General features: G+C 40.7%; 1 protein-coding gene across 1 annotated transcript in view; it reads left to right on the forward strand.

The window, feature by feature from the left end:
- Positions 1-518: 518 nt before the first annotated feature.
- Positions 519-17106, forward strand: part of MET (MET proto-oncogene, receptor tyrosine kinase) — a 215901-nt gene continuing 199313 nt past the window's right edge. Inside the window, exon 1 of the mRNA XM_089672085.1 lies at positions 519-699. The gene's annotated coding sequence lies outside the window, so the exon portion shown is untranslated. The remainder of the gene's footprint in view (positions 700-17106) is intronic.

A 17106-nucleotide genomic window follows, 5' to 3' on the forward strand; every position in this document is an offset into this window, starting at 1 on the left:
TTGGGCAAGGACACAGGGGCCCCATGATCCCCTATTGCCCGGGGGCCCCATGAGTTGTCAGTCCGCCCCTGCTCTCCAGTTTTAGTAAATCTCTCCCACAGTAATAAAGGCCAGAACTATGTAACACGAGTAATATTATTATCATTATAACAATGGGATACATTCAGGAAGATTTTCGCTACGATAAAATTCAGTGATAACAAATACTTATTAATAATGCCCAGCACTCTGCAACAATATTTGTCTTATTATTTTTATAAACAAAGCTCAGCGATAATAAACACACTTATTAATAATGCCCAGTACTCTGCAACAATAATATTCTTCCTATTTGTACTGATAATGTCATCTTCCATAGGAATGTAATAGAGACACTTGATAGCAGTGGTCAGCACACTGGCTGCCCTCCGTCCACCATGCACCTCTGTCTCTGGTCTGTGTAGTCCCCGGTGGTGAGGAGGAGCCCGCTCCCCTCCTCTCTCCTCCCTCCCTCTCTCCCTCCTCATGCACAGTCTGGATTCCCGAGCTCACTGCTGATCTACTAATCGGAGCTCATGTGGGAATAGCAGAGCGGCATTCATTGCACTTCTCACTTCTCTGCCACCTTCCTCCGCTCCCAGGGAGGACTCCTGACCCACCACTGGAAGGCTATGAGGGACCCTCTGCTCTGATCCCATCCTCTACTCCGGCTGCTACCAGGTGGGTGAGAAGTCAGGGCAGTGCACACTGTGGGCACACTCTGTATACTGGGGGCTGGCTCCTCTGTGCCGGGGTCCAACTTCACCACTGCAGATGGAGTCCGACAAATACTTTTACATTGTTCATTGCTTGTTAGAGGACAGATCAGGGACTGGGAATGATAGGAGGATGACAGCTCACAGGTGGATGGGTGTCATTCTTTTATCAGGGGTGCTATGTTGGGGGTAAGCGCCCCCTCCCCATATCACCCACTTATCTCTGTATACAGACTGACCGACCAAGACTATGGGGGGATGGCAAACTGCCTCCAATCTGTTCATATGGCTAGAGGTCTGCTCCACTGCACTGTAACTGTATCATTGGGGTGCTAACTTGTCATCTGCAGTCATTTTATATATATATATATATATATATACATGTGTGTGTATGTATATATATATATATATTTTTTTTTTTAAAGAAATATACAGAAAAATGTGTACATATATTTACATATATCTAAAAACAAAAATGTATTTATATATGTATATGTATATATATATAATTGTATTTATTTATTTTAAAGAAAAATACAGAAAAAAATATATATACATTTATGTGTATGTATATATATATATATATATATAATGTGTGTGTGTATATATACATATATATATAATTTTTTATTATTTCAAAGAAAAATACGGGGGAAAAGAATATATATATATATATATATATATATTTATATAACAGCATACACATATATATATTTTAAAAAAAATCTATATATATAAATGTATTGATTTTATTTATTTGTTTATGTAGTAATATAGTTGTGCTTGTACTACAGCTGTATGAAACCTGTACAACATATAAAAGAATTCCATTGCACAGCAGAAGATATAGATTGTAGATGAGCAGGTGACCATGGCTGGTACATATACCCTAACCATGTGTCAACTGTATCTACCCTGATCTAGAGTTTTGTGTTGTAGCTAATTAATGCAGAGTGCATGGTAAAGATAGGAGTATAAAGCTCGGTTTTCACTATTGCAATGCACTTTTGATGCAGTTTTCAGTGCAGTGATGTAGTGCGACTTTGGATGTGGTTAGCATATTTTATGGAGCCAAATTGTACTGAAATCACACCAAAGGAGCATAGGAACCTTTTCTAATAGCGCACTGCACAGAGTCGCATTGATTAGAATGGTTACCGTTGAAAATAATGTGATTTCCCTTGTTATGCAATTCTGTGCAACTCAAGTCACATCAGAAATCACACCAGTGTGAACCAGCTCCAAATCTGGAGTTTTGTTTCTGGTGAATGCAGAGTGAATGGTAAAGGTATGAGTATAAATCTGGAGTTTTGTATCTGGTGAATGCAGAGTGAATGGTAAAGGTACGAGTATAAATCTGGAGTTTTGAATCTGGTGACCACAGAGTGAATGGTAAAGATATGAGTATAAATCTGGAGTTTGTGTCTGGTGAATGCAGAATCAATGGTAAAGATACGAGTATAAATCTGGAGTTTTGAATCTGGTGAACGCAGAGTGAATGATAATGACATGACTATTAATCCAGAGTTTTGTATCTGGTGAATACAGAGTGCATAGTACAGAAATGAGTACGTACAGAACAATTTGGAGTATTCCAGTGATTGCAGTAATTTCCTGACAAAGCAGTTGCTGGCGCTGCCAGGAGTGTGGTTTTGTCCTGCTTGCACACAGGTCCATTGTAGATATAGGATGTCTATAGAGGAACATTGCAGTTATATGTATATCTGCCTAGATATCACTGGGGCCCAGGTGTTTTATTCTGATCGCTAGATGGGAAATTACATTCATCGCCCAAGCTGATTGATGGAGTTCTTGATATTTTCAAGCTGAATATTAGAATATGAATATAGGTGAGGGTAATATGCTTCGTACTGTACGGGATGTATAATAAAACCCTGAAGTCATTGTATTTGTTACACTGTGTATCCAGAGTTAATATACCCTTTCTGAGATAACATGGGCCAAATGTTTGCAAATGTTGCAACTGTACAGGGGTGTGTGAGGGAATTGGGTAACTAGTAAATCTGATATAATTATAACCTTTCACTAAACCAATTTGTAAAGATTTACAGCCTTTATATTCAAGTTTACATTGACTATATAGGAATAGAAGGCTCCTGGCTCTAGGTATGTGCCATTTGTCGTATTTCACCTTCAGTGCTTGTAGCCATTACCTATTTGGTAAAACTAATACAGACCCAAGAGCAGCTTGATCTAACTCCAGCATACAGCTAGAACACCTCTGAACTTCAGCCTGGATAACTTCTACAGGACATCCTACTGATCCTACCACCTACTAATGTGGACTTGCAGTGCAATGAGCAAGACATGGGAAGTGTAGAAATGTGGATTCTCTCTTAACTCATTCATTAATACATTGTTGTTATTATTATTATAATTGCTATTGTTATATTATTATATTATTGTTGTTGTTGTTATCACCATCATATATATTATTATATTATGGCTGTCATCACCATCATTGAAAGAATTGTTGTTATTGAGTGGTTCAATATAATCTGTCCTTGATAACAAAAGCATTTTGGCTACATTGATACAAAGTTACAAAGTTTATATACACAAGCCTTTTGAGATAGCAGCCCAGGTGCAGTCCATGAAGATGATGTGTAGAATTCCAAAGAGAAAGCAGGTGCATGTCACGGGACTTGCAACAGGAGGAAGGTTCAAGGAGTTTATATCGTCAATGCTTCAGTGGAGCCTTGAGGAAGGTGGGCTGCTCCCCATGGAAACACTGACTATAACAAACCCCTTATGGAAACTTCCTCTTATGCAAGACCCATGGAGTACACCTGCTCTCTCTGAATGTATGTGTGCATATTTTTATTGTCATCATGGGCAGCACAGTGGCTGAATGGTTAGCACTTCCACCTGGCAGTACTAGGGTCATTGGTTTGAATCCTAGCCGCAGCACCACCTGCCTGGAGTTTGTATGTTCTCCCTGTGCCTGCATGGGTTTCCTCCGGGTAGTCCAGTTTCCTCCCACACTTCAAAGACATGCTGGTAGGTAAATCTGATCCTTTCTATATTGGCCCTAGTATGTGTATGTATGAATGTGTGTTAGAGATCTCTAGACTGTATGCCCCTTGAGGGTTAGGAATTGTTGTGAATATACAATATATATTTAAAGTGCTGCGTAAATTGACAGTGCTATATAAGTACCTGTAATTGATAATACAGTGAAGGAAATAAGTATTTGATCCGCTGCTGATTTTGAATGTTTGCCCACTCACAAAGAAATGATCAGTCTAAAAATCAAATGGTAGGAGTATTGTAACACTGAGAGACAGAATAGCAACAAAAAATTCAAAAGAAATGCATGTCTAACAAATGATGCACTGATTTGTATGTTCATAAGGGAAATACATATTTGATCCCCTTCACAAAACATGACTTAGAACTTGGTGGCAAATCCCTTGTTGGCAATCACAGAGGTCAGCCGTTTCCTGTAGTTGGCCACCAGGTTTGCACACATCTCAGGAGGGATTTTGGCCCACTCCTCTTGGCAGATCCTCTCCAAGCCATTAAGGTTTGGTGGCTGGTGGCTACAGATTTTCAATCGGATTAAGGTCTGGAGACTGGCTAGACCACTCCAAGACCTTAAGGTGCTTCTTCTTGAGCCACTCCTTTGTTGCCTTGGCCTTGTGTTTTGGGTCATTGTCATGCTGGAACACCATCCATGACCCATTTTCAATGCCCTGGCTGAGGGAAGAAGGTTCTCACCCAAGATTTGACGGTACATTGCCCCATCCAAAGCAGAATGTTTCCAACACCATATTTGACAGTTGGGATGGTGTTCTTGGGGTCATAGGCAGTATTCCTCCTAATCCAAACACGGCGAGTTGAGTTGATGGCAAAGATCTCGATTTTGGTCTCATCTGACCACAACACTTTCAACCAGTCCTCCTCTGCATCATTCAGATGTTCAGTGGCAAACTTCAGACGGGCCTGGACATGTGCTTTCTTGAGCAGAGGGACCTTGCGGGCACTGCAGGATTTCAATCCTTGTCGGAGTAGAGTGTTACCAATTGTTTTCTTGGTGACTGTGGTTCCAGCTGCCTGGAGATCATTGACAAGATCCTCACGTGTAGTTCTGGGATGATTCCTCACTGTTCTCATGATCATTGACACTCCACGAGGTGAGATCTTGCATGGTGCACCAGACCTAGGGAGACTGACAGTTGTTTTGAGTTTCTTCCATCTGCGAATGATTACACCAACTGTTGTCACCTTCTCACCAAGCTGCTTGGCGATAGTTTGGTAGCCCAGTCCAGCCTTGTGTAGATCTTCAGTCTTGTCCCTGACATCCTTGGACAGCTCTTTGGTCTTTGCCATGGTGGACAGTTTGGAATCTGATTGTTTGATTGCTCTTGTGGACAGGTGTCTTTTATACAGGTAACACAATGAGATTAGCAGCACTCCCTTTAAGAGACTGCTTCTAATCTCAGCTTGTTACCTGTATGAAAGACACCTGGTAGCCAGAAATCCTGCTGAATGATAGGGGATCAAATACTTATTTCCCTCATGAACATGCAAATCAGTGTATCATTTGTTAGACATGCACTTCTTTTGAGTTTTTTTATATATTCTGTCTTGCAGTATTACAATACACCTACCATTTGATTTTTAGACTGATCATTTCTTTGTGAGTGGGCAAACATTCAAAATCATCAGGTGATCAAATACTTATTTCCCTCACTGTAAATAATTCCAAAATCATGTTATGCATTGAATAATGCATGTATACAAACTACCATGTTTTGAGAAATGCATGATAAACACCTGCCATTCCTGAGGTTTAACCTTTAACCACTTGCCAACCACCCACAGTAATTTTATAATCACGTATCTGTATGTCGGCACCTTCTTCCGGGTTCAGGGCACTCATACCCCCCCCTTCCCGGGGCAACTCCTGCTGTGATTGGACACAGTGGGATTTTGTAAATAGGGTTCAGACCTGCTGATCAGCTGTGTCTAATCACAACCCAGAGCCCTGTGTTGACACACACACAGCTCTGTACAGAGAAGGAAAAAACAGATATTTAGTAAAAAGCAGCATATATTATACACATCAAACCCTGAGATGGTAACCCCTTCCCAGCCAGTGTCATTAATACAATGACAGTGTATAGTATTATCACTGATCACTGTATTATTGTCACTGACGATGTCAGTGTCAGTTAATCAGTGAGTGTACCTTCCAGCCAGTGTAAGTTAGTGTCAGATTGCCCACCACACTATCATAGTCTCACTGTATGTTGCTGATCAAGAAATATTTTTTTTTTATTATCCGTAAGATGTTTTTTATAGCAGAAAGTAAAAAAAAATTTTTTTTCAAGAGTTTCTGTATTTTTTTGTTTATATGACAAAATGTAAAAAAAACTGTGGTGATTGAATACCACCAAAAGAAAGGTCTATTTGTGTGAAGATGATGGTGCAAATATAATTTGGGTACAACATAGCATGATCACACAATTACCAGTTAAAGTAGCACAGTTCAAAATAGTAAAAAAGGGGGTAAAACCTTCCGAAGCTCAAGTGGTTAAACAATTTGACAAAATGTGCCAAGAGTCCCTTTGTGGACAGTTGGGTAAACATTGTTACTTTTTCTGCTGAAAGTTTGCAGCCTGTAGTAAGGCCTGGTTTGCAGTAGTGAGATTTCAGATTTGACTTTAAATCACACAGAATTGCATGACAAGGCAAACCCCATTATTTTTAATGAGGTCTACTCACATCAATGCGACTTATTGTAAAAAGTACCTGTACTACTTTGGTGTGATTCCAGTGCAGTTTGGGCTCCATAGAAAATACAAATCTTATCAAGGTTAAATCAAAGTAGCATCCAAGTAGCACTACATAATCACACTGAAAGTTGGATCAAAATTGTATTGTGGAAGTATAAACCTACCCAAAAGGACTGGACTAGACAAAAAAACTAGTTTTCTTTTTGGCCTACACCCCTTAACCCAAAGTATCCCCTCCACCTGAAATATGCATGTTGGGTAGAAGAAGGGTGTACGGTGGTATAACTGTATTTTTCTTGTATGTACAGGCAAGGCTGCTGTTAGAAAAAACGGGGCCCCATAAGTCAACCTGATGGGGCCCCTCCCCCCCGCCCAAAAAAAACAATTTCCTATGCTTCATTTATGAATGAACATAGCAAGTGATTGTTACCGATCACTCATTGTGTTCCTTCAGGAAAGAAAGGGGCTGGTAAAGATTAAATATTTACTGGACGCTTCCCCCACACTCTATCCTGAAGGATCCTACTGTGTGCTTGAAGCTGCCGGTGGGAAGAAGAGGAGGGAAGCTGGCAGCACTGTGGGGGTGGGGGCACACAGGGGGGCTTGGACATAAGGGGGAATTGCATCATGCACAGGAAGGGTGATGGATGTGGCAGGGATGCAATTACTGGAATCCATCTCCCCTGTTTGGCTCTCTCTGCAGCAGCTGAAAGCGGGAGGGAGAGGAGAAGAAAGCTACTGCAGAGAGAGAGCACCATACAGGAGATTGGTTCCAGTGATTGCCCCCGTGCTGTGCCAATCACCCTCCCAGCCCACATCTGATTCACTCAACTGCCTGGGCCCCCCTGCTGGCCTGGGCCCCGTACAGGAGGACTGGTGGTACTCCCTTATCCACGGCCCTGTGTACAGATATCCTTTAAAGAAAACAGGAGAGAAATATGAAGGCTGTCATGTTGATATCTTTATGAAAATGCTAGTTGCTTATCTGTCCTGCTAATGGTTGTAATACTGTTTGGAGTCACTGACCTAGAACAAGAATACACACCAGAGGTTTTGACTTGATCGACTCTCTTGCTTTCAGTTCTAAGTCAGAGCTCACTAGGTGAGAATTACACAACATAGTAAACACACTTATCACTTCCTTAAGTTTTTACAGCATTTGCATTACGCGAGAGCTTTTATGTAGGGATTAGTGATTCAACCTAGTGTAAATTGGTGCATGCTCTATAAGTCAACACAGCTATTCAACAATGGCTACACCTGTATTCATTTTCCTAATGAGTAGTCCCAGCTCCTGTCTGATAAACATGCAGATTCTTTGAGTTATTATATCGAAAACCTGGGAAAAAGATGATTTTGTTAGATTATTACTTCATGGTATCTGTGAATCCTAAGGAAAGTGGGTTTATTAACTGCTGACTTATTTCTACATTTACCATTCCAAGGCAGACATGAAGAAGGATATGTTTGGCCAGTTGCTAGTCTGCAGTATGTCACCTTTGGCTACTGTGCTAATGGTTTACTGCTGGCTACTTGTAAGAGGGTGGAGAGCAATTCTGGACTCTTTCCTTCATCAGGTATTCTTGTCTAGCTGTAATAAAGATGGGCAATTATTCAGTTTTGTCAGAATACCATTCTTAAGCTACGAACACACGGGCCGAATGTTAGCCAAAGTCAGCCAGTACAGTAGATACCATCCGACATTCGGCCCATGTGTGCAGGCCCTTGTTTGACAGAAGCTGATCTTATGGTTGGCTTCTGTAGAACAGGCTTGCTGGAAAACCACCAGCCAACCAGCATCTGATCAGCTCTCTCAGCCAGCGGCTGCAAGTGCTGACCGGAGTGTTCTAGCGAGGAGGTGGTGTTTGCTTCGTTAGTGCAGAGACCTTCTCACGAACTCCTCAGTTCCCAGTTTGTACCCGGCTTAAGGCCTCCTAGCCATGTACAATGTGCATTGTCCAAGTGGTTACCCTGAATTAGATGGTTGTCACCTAGGGTCCATAATATGTCGTATTGCTCTTAGAAAAGGACACAAATAAACAGCTTTTTGTAGAATGGGTTTTATAACAAGAGAACCTCTGTGTTCATCCTAAATTTGTTTAACCGCTTGCCGACTGCCTTATAGCAGAAATACTGCTACAGGGCGGCAGCGGTGCGCAAAATCACATATATACGTGATTTTGTATTTCCAGGTAGGGAGCACATGCGAGCAGCACACGTGCCCTACCCTCGCCACCATTCGCGGCTGCGGCTGTCAGTCAACGGGCTCTGGCCGTAATTACTTGCCGGCGCCCGGTGATTTCCGAGGATTTCAGATTGGGAGGAGGACTGTTTTGTTTACTAACAGTCCTCCTCCCTGTCAGCTCGGACACACTGCTGTGGATGGCTGTGCACAGCACAGCCATCCACAGCAGTGTGATTACAGTGAAGCACACACATCCCACCCCCTAGTAAAACGCTCCCAGCACACATGTTGCCCAGTGCCAATAGTACAGTATCAGTACTTCTTTTTTAGCACTGATCACTGTATTGTTGTCATTGGGGATGTCAGTGACACCAGGTCAGTTCCCCCCAGTGTCAGAATGTCCGCCACAGTCCTGCTATAAGTCGCTGATCACCGCAATTACTAGTCAAAATGAAAAAAAAAATCACGGTATATATACCACCATTTGTAAATGCTATAACTTTCACACAAACCAATTAATTTACACCCATTGGGATTTTTCTTAGCAAAGATATGTAGCAGAATACAATTTTGCGTAAATGTATGACGAAATTTGATTTTTAAAATTTTTTTACTGGACATGTTTAATAGCAAAAAGTAAAAAATATTGTTTATTTCTCAAAATTGTCGGTCTTTTCTTTTTTTATGGCGCAAAAAATAAACGCACAGGCGATGAAATACCACCGAAAGAAAGCTCAATTTGTGGGAAAAAAAGAACGCATTTTTAATTTGGGTGCAGAATTGCATGACCGCGCAATTGTCAGTTAAAGTAACACAGCGCCGTAACGCAAAAAATGGCCTGGTCAGGAAGGGGGATAAATCCTCAGGAGGGCAAGTTGTTAATTTAAATAGTTTTATCAACAATTTTTTCATTCCTGCAGTTCATAGAGGGATTAGAGAGCCCACTTCCTGCATGAGTCATTTTATGATTTCCTTTCAACCACATGTCCTGCTTTTCTTCACACTACTGGTGGTACACCCATACCTCAGAATGTCACGGCTGCTGACACATATCCTTGGCTGAGCTTGGTGCCATTGTTAGCCATAGATCTTCCTGGAACAGTGGTAAAGCATCAACATGATATCGGTTCACAAGGGGATGAGTTAGTTAAGTGAGTCAATTGAAAACCAATATTTTAATTTCAGGTCAATGCAGGCAGGTTCAACCAGACAATAGATGTCTTCTCTCTAGCACACCAGAGGTAATGTTTTGTAGCTGAATTCTTGGATTTTTCTTTAATTTTCCCACTGCCTCTGATGATGATACCAAGCAAAGCTGTCATATTACATAATTCAGAATGAAGACAAGTGTGACAACCTTGCAATTGCTTTAGTCACGTGCTAGACTTCCCTGTCTACAATAGCAAATCCTAGTTCTACAAACTTGTGCTCCCAGGTTAAGGAGACATTTGTGTACGGGTCTAGAGAAGGATCACAGATTTCAAGTGTTGTGGTAAAACATGTTTTATTCATTACCATCTTAAGACCTCATTCACACCTGAATGATTCCCAAAAGCACTTTAACACTTAAAGCAGTATTAAACCCAAAAGCAAACATTTATTATATTGTAGCTTACCAATTCTTAGATGTAGTGGCTGCATTAGTTTTCTTTTTTTCTTCTGTTTATCTGGCCGGTAAGTCTATCATTTTTTTCAACAGAGCAAGCTCTCCTGCAAAAGTTGAAAGTGTTAAAACAAACCATTTACCACTGACAGGGTTGCTCACAATGATCAGGTTTTGTTTATTCATGTAAAACCTTTATCCCAAAAGGAAAAAAACTGTTTGCTGTAACTGCTTAAAAAAGCATTAGCTGGAGTTTGACTTCAATTTGTTAGTATATCTAAATCTTCTAGTCTATCTAACACTCCTTTCACCCCAGACTGACAATGCTACTGTCCAGAGCTGCCCCTGTGTTCATTCATCTAGTGTAGGGGGTACCCTAATACAGGAGATGTGTTAACCTTCCTGGCGGTATGATTATTTCAGATTTTTGGTGCTGAAAGCGGTACCATTATTTTGCATGGAAATATGTCGTTTTTTTATTGTAGGCTGTAATATTTAGGAATAACTCACTGAAATCTGTCCGAACAAGAGTCTAGTAAACATCCCGGGTATGATAAAATTTGAAACACTAAATCATAAATTATAATTTAATAAATAATCATAAAAAATAATAATATAATAATATTACATTTAATTCAATAATATAATCAAACCAAAAACACTGAAATTTGAAATATAGCGCCAAGTTCGCACATCGCTGAGCAAAGTCGCAAAATTGTTTTCAGTGTCTGATGACGAATTTCTCCACAAATCATTATCACTCAATTCTGCAAGTGGTTTTGATTTACTATCGCTGTTCTCTAGCCGGTCTAAAACCGCTTTTGACCTAAAGGGACGCTTTTTGGATGCCATGGACTTTTCTAAGTTTCCAGGCAGAAAGAACAGTCAAAATGCAGACAGGGGACAGGACAAAGCACTAGGGACAAAATGTAAGTGAAATGCTTTGAAACAGCAATGCTTAACTATGTAAAATTCGTTTTGAAAAAAATGACATGAATTAATTTTTTTAAATTTTCAAATTTCCCGCCGCCGCCAGCGGCGCCCGCACGTCCCAATGTCACAGGGACCGGAACACAGAAGCCGGATGCCGGCATCAGCCAGAGGAGATGGCCGGGGACGCTGCAGGTGACACATCGCGGGAGCGAAGGACAAGGTAAGCTCTGCTGGGACTCCCTATGCAGCGCCGCATGGTAAGCCCGAGTGTAGCTCAGAGTTACCGCTTTTGGTATAGAAACTTTACCCCGAGCTACACTCAGGAATACCGCCAGGGAGGTTAATGGCCAGATCACCAGGTGAAAACAGAGAGAAAAAGCATTACAAAAAGAAAAGAAATGTAGCCACCACATCTAATGATTGGTAAGCTTCAATATATTCCATTTTTGGTTTTGGATTTAATACCAGTTTACCATCAAGATTTCCATTCAAAATATAAATGTGTCTGTTCACACTTGAGAATCATGTCACTTGAAGTTTGGTGTTCTAAGTTCAGGATAGGTCCATGAGCTTCTTTGGGGCAGAGTTGTGCATTTTTGGCTCCTATTGATTTCAATGGAAGCGCTTAACACATATTTTTTTGCACAGCTTGTTCCCTGTCCTTCTCCTTGTAACTAGCTTTATATTGGCTTTACATGCATTTTATGCATGAAGGTAAAAAGCCTTCTGTGTGCTGCAGTCCCCCCCAACCCAACACCTACCTGAGCCCCATCTCGATCAGCGATGTGTACGAGCGCTTCAGCTGTCCCGGGTTTCTCCCTTCTCTTTGGTTGAGACGGCAGCAGGAGCCATTGGCTCCCTCTACTATCAATCACAGCCAGTAAGCCAATGAGGAGAGAGCAGGGGCATAGCTGAGCCGCGTCTGTGTGTGAATGAACACACAGAGCAGCAGCTCGGTTGCCCCCATAGCAAGCTGCTTGCTGCGGGGGCACTTGGCAGGAGGAAGGGGCCAGGAGCGCCTGCTGGGGACTCGAGATGAGGACGATTAGGGCTGCTTTGTGCAAAACCATTGCAGAGAGCAGGTAAGTATAATGTGTTTGTTATTTTTAAAAAATCTGCCTTTACATTCACTTTAAGCTTAAAACATCCCAAAAAACACGTGTAAACATGCAAAAAAAAACCTTTCCAAAATCACAGAAAATGTTCACCATCTGTGTGAATGAGTGCTGAAAACTTTTACCTAACAATAATCAGTGTACAGCTACAAATAAATAGGCAGTATACACAAGCCCTTACAGAAACGAAAAAATCAATTTTAACAGCATTTCAAGTGTCACTTTCCCTTGCCTTCGCCATGTGCCAACAAACTTCTGTCACTCTCATATGTCCATCATGTGGTTTGACAATGATAGGAGAAGCTTTGTCAATCTGCTATCATTTATCAGCATATCAGTAGATGACCAACGCAGCACATCTGATTGCCTCCATGTGTTGTTTCTCCTTCTCCCAGTCCTGTTCTGCTGTACAGTGGACTGCAACAGGCTGATACCAGGTCAAATTCAGGTACTTACACTGCTTGTATTTAATGATATATCAGTTTTTGTTATATCTGCCTGAAGTTTAACTTTAAATTTACCTGTGGATGATTAGGTGCTTGAAATTAATAGAGGTTAGTTTGCCTCACAACATGTGTAACGTTAGTAAATCAGGCCCAGATCCACTTTACTGCATCATGCTTTACATTGTTTCACACTTTAGTATATCAGGGTTTGATGGGGACCATATGAGCTGGGTTCAACCTCCCATTCATGGAGATGACTAAAGCTGAAAGTGGTTGTAAAAGCTTCATTCTATGCATGAAGGTAAAAAACCTGTGTGTAGCAGCGCCTCCAGCCCCTCTAATATTCACCTAAGCCCCCTCTTGATCCAGCGATGTGCAATGGAGTCTCAGCTATGCCGGGACTCCCTCTTCTCCTTGGCTAAGACAGAAGCAGGAGCCATTGGCTCCCACTGCTGTCAATCACAGCCAGTGAGCTAATGAGAAGAGAGAGGAGGCGGGGCCGAGCCACGGCTCCCTGCGTGAATGGACACAGAGAGCAGCGAGTGCCCCCATAGCAAGCTGCTTGCTGTGGGGGCACCTGACAGGCGGGGGGGCCAGAAGTGCTGGCGGGGGACCCCGTGAAAGAGGAGGACCTGGGCTGCTCTGTACAGAACCACTGCACACAGCAGGTAAATATAGATATGTTTGTTAATTAAAAAAAAAATAAGCCTTTAGAATCACTTGAACTTTTGTCCAGCGCCAGAATAAACTCTGTGAAGGCCCCTAGGGAGTCAGAACCTTGGTGTCCCCCTCTGGCAGGTTACTGGAGTTTTCTCATGTTTGTGAGCTCTAGTGGGATAACATTGGACTAAGTAGTGTGCATGTTGGCTGCTAGATGGAGACGACCATCACAACTGTACATTACATGTACGTAGATTGCACCAAAGTTTTTTGAAACTGACAGCTGAAGAATATGATGTTTTATGCACTTTTAAGTTGTTATTGGGTACATTACATTAATACAGTATTTTCTCTATAGCGACTTTAATGTAAGGTTTTCATTTCTTGGAGTTGATTAATTTTTTCTATCTTTTGTAAACAATTTATGAAAGCTTCAGGCTCCATGCACATGGGGCGTTTTAATAACACTGGTAACGTTAGCTATGTAAAGTCAAGTTAAAAACATGAGTTTTTCAGTGTTTTAGTCACTTCTGGTTCCAGCCATTTTTATTTTTTTTTAAAGCACTAGATCAATGCTTTTTTTGATCCAATGCTTTACATTGCAGAGGAGAGATGTGGGGTCTTATTCACCCCATATCTCTCCATAAAGAGGACCTGTCACTAATTATTTCTATCACAAGGGATGCATGCATTTCTTGTGATAAGAATAAAAGTGATTAAAACATTTTTTAAAGGGACAGTGAAAAAAAACCCAAAAAACCATTAAATACAATTGCATTTTGAATTTTCGGTTTTCGGCACCAGAATTTTTATTTCGTGCACCATTAATTTTGATCCATTGTCGTGGGGCCCTTAGGCCAGTGCCTACTCTGTCTATTTGGTAATCTGGCACTGCTCTTGTCACATATTTCATAGATCTACCTCCCATGAAGGGATGCTCTTGATGTTTTGTACAGCTTCATACTTCTGCTTTGTTAGCGCATAAGCCTCTTCTTGTTATCTGATTGTGTTAACTAGTGAATACATAATTCATGTTGTAGCATCACTGACATAAAACAGCATAAACTAAATACCAAAATACACATATGTTTAGCTTCGTATACTATTAGAAAGGACATCATTTTCTTTTAATATGCATTAAGTACTGAGTATGCCATGTAGCAATATGCATACCTTTTTTCCTCCTTGTTGTCAAGATAGATAAATGTCATTCTAGTGCTAGTCATCTGTTTTGTATCTCATATGGATTAATATTTATTTATTCCAAGTCTGTTTATAATAGTATTATGCTGATTCCGAATGCAGTATGTCCACTTCAGACTTTTTTCTCTTACGTTATGCATATTCCAACTTGTTCCTTTGGATTCAGCTGCTTGTGATTCTTTCATAAATAGAGTTTAGCAAAATAAATTAGGTTAGGTCATGACTGTTGCAGCAAGGCAAGTACATTTGTGCAATTAGACCATTGTTTAAAACAATTCAACATCTTGCCAATAGTGCAGAGTGTTTCTTTGTAGCTACACAGGCTTCAAAACCCCAAATGGTCAGAACGTCCCTGTTATCGTATTAGAGCCATCCAGAATTCTTGGACTGTTAGTTGTTATATGTGGAATAAGCTGAGAAAACAAGATTCGGTATTCTAAAAGTGAGATATCGCTCCCTTGTGCAGCTATTGAAGGAAATTGGCTGAACAAAACCACGGTTGGCTCAAAAATGTGTAACACCTGCTACTAACTAAAGCTGCAACAATAAAGCAAATAAGACATATGAACATATACTGTAGAAAGGTTAAAAGTGAAGCATGGGTTTTGTTTTTTAATTTATATCATACTTACCTAGGTGGATGCAGCATCGATCAGATGCTGCATCTGTCCCCCGCCGGCTCTAAGTGTGAGAACTGAGCGATCAGACACTGCTGATCAGGATGATCGAGATTCTTCCCCAGCCTGGGCCAGCTCCGTGACGCCAGCCGACAGCGAGCTTTAGCCTGCTGTCGGCTGAAAATGGGTCACAGGAGTGCACAACAAACCGCTGTCCTGTAATCCACAGGAGAAATACAGCTAAACAAGCTATAATCTAGGGTTGATTTACTAAACTAGTAGAAATGTGGCAAAGTAAATGTTCATTGAACTTATTAAATATAGTGAAATTTTGCTTACAACCATGTGCAAAAAAAATTAATAAAAAAGCTATTTTTTTCCTTGTATATTACTGGCATTGAACACAATTTCACTCTATTTACTAAGCTTTTACAAAGTGAACATTGACTTGCAAAGTGAATAGTCTCTACTGCTCCTTTGCTAAATCCACCTCACTGACACAAACCTCTCTAAGTCTTGTCTTTATGCCAATACCCAAATCTGATATATGCCTATATTATCAAACTTGATATAGATCTGGACACCCAGTAGGGAAGATATGAGCAAGAACTCTGACCTTCAGTCCTATAACTGCTCTAAGCTGCTATTACTTGCAGCTAACATGCCATTCTATTACATCCTCTACCTAAAACCCCAATCTTCATAATCCTTTTCCCTTAAAATGTATCTAAACCCTTAAACAAAAAAAAATAATCATTTGCAATTTACCAATCATTACATGTGGTGGCTGCATTCGTTTTCTGTTTTAAGTTTTTGCTTGTCTTTATTTTCACCTGGAGATCCAGCCAGTAAAACACTTTATCCATGGAGGAGCACCTGAGACACCCTTGGAAGCAGCATTTTGTGAAGAGTGTAGTGTTGGATGGACTAATAGATTTAGATGGATTTTTGATAAGTGGCTAACAGATACAAGTCAAACTCCAGCCAACATTTTTTTAGCACCTATAGACACTTTTTTTCCTTTTGGCAAAAGTTTTAACCAAATGTAATGCAAGCTGCCCATTGTAAGCACACCTGTCAGTGTGAAAAAGTTTGTGTCAACCCTCTAGCTTCCACTTTTGCTGCACAGTTAGGTTTGTTACAGGAAGTTGAAACAGTGGGGAGTCCTTTGTTAATGCTAGTGACAGACTGCATCACATATGTCATTTTTTGATTTTGCATTTAGTACCATTTTAATCCCCAACCCCTAACAGTGTTTCTCAACATTTTTTCAGTCAAGGCACCCTTTAAAATTATGGACAGTCCTGAGGCACCTTTTAAAAGTATGGACAGTCCTGAGGCACCTTTTAAAATTATGGACAGTCTTGAGGCACAGCATTCTAAAATGGGGTGCCTCAAGACTGTCCATAATTTTAAAAGGGAACCCCATTCTAAAATGTGAAAATTAGGATTTAATCCACAACCCCTAACACAGTGTTTCTCAACCTTTTTTCCGTCAAGGCACCCTTTAAAATTATGGACAGTCCTGAGGCACCCTTTAAAATTATGGACAGTCTTGAGGCACCCCGTTCTAAAATAGGGTGCCTCAAGACTGTCCATAACTTTAAAAGGGCACCCCATTCTAAAATGTGAAAATTGGGGTTTAATCCCCAACCCCTAACACAGTGTTTCTCAACCTTTTTTCTCTCAAGGCACCCTTTAAAATTATGGACAGTCTTGATGCACCCCATTCTAAAATGTGAAAAACTATTCTAATGGCAGCAACATCCACACATGTAGGACACCCAACATTAGAGGTAATTTATTCTTCCAAAGCATATACACTTTTGCACACTAGTACTGAGTAGT

The sequence above is a fragment of the Staurois parvus genome, unplaced genomic scaffold (assembly GCF_062004578.1).
Source record: "Staurois parvus isolate SC_StPar_1 unplaced genomic scaffold, SC_StPar_1.0 ptg000120l, whole genome shotgun sequence".
In the NCBI taxonomy this organism is placed as follows: domain Eukaryota; kingdom Metazoa; phylum Chordata; class Amphibia; order Anura; family Ranidae; genus Staurois; species Staurois parvus.